The following is an 831-nucleotide window of genomic DNA, read 5'->3' on the forward strand; positions in this document are numbered from 1 at the left end:
AAACCACAATGTTATAATCTCTTTCAAATACAAACTCAAAAGTCAAATTATAAAAAAAACTCAACCATAAATTGCCATATGATAAACTATTCAAGATTATTCACAATCCTACACCACAAAGTAATGAAAAATCAGAGTTCACGGATTGACTAACAACAATGACATTTAAAATAAATACCTAGAAGAGAGCAGACTGAGCAGTGAACACACAGGGGGACAAGGCACGACTGGAGGGGCTTACACGGCTGAAGGGGAGGAGCATGGTGGAATAGAGTTGGCACTGGCAGGACAGTGCTACGTGAGGGAGGTAGGAGGTGAGACCAATTGTAGCAACAACAATGGCTACGCGATGAAGGCAGCATCCAGAGGTTGCGATGGCAACTGTAGCAGGGTGGTGGCTGGACGGAAGTGAGGGAGTGAGGGAGGAGATCGATGAGAGGAAGGAGATGGAGAATGAGACTGTGAGATAGACGAGGCACGAGGGTGTTATTGAGCGTTTTGGACTTTGGTTGTTTGGTTAGGGTTCCTTTTCTCTAAATCAAACAGCGGGATTTTGGACTTTTGGGAGAAAATCGGCCGGATCTCAGTTCGGTTTGACCGACTGACTGTGGTTTCTGAATCTTCCAGTTATAGTATCTAACTGATTCGTTGTTTCCACCTGTTTACGGTTCAATCGGCCGGTTTGAACTGATTTTCAAGACCTTGCATTACAGTAATAACTAGATGAGAATATCTGTATATTTATACAAACTTACCTCTTTATCTTATAATTCATCATATATATATATATATATATATATATATAATGTTTAATATTGTTGACAATAATAA

This window comes from Arachis ipaensis, chromosome B10, assembly GCF_059453495.1.
Source record: "Arachis ipaensis isolate K30076 ecotype BB chromosome B10, ASM5945349v1, whole genome shotgun sequence".
Taxonomy (NCBI): domain Eukaryota; kingdom Viridiplantae; phylum Streptophyta; class Magnoliopsida; order Fabales; family Fabaceae; genus Arachis; species Arachis ipaensis.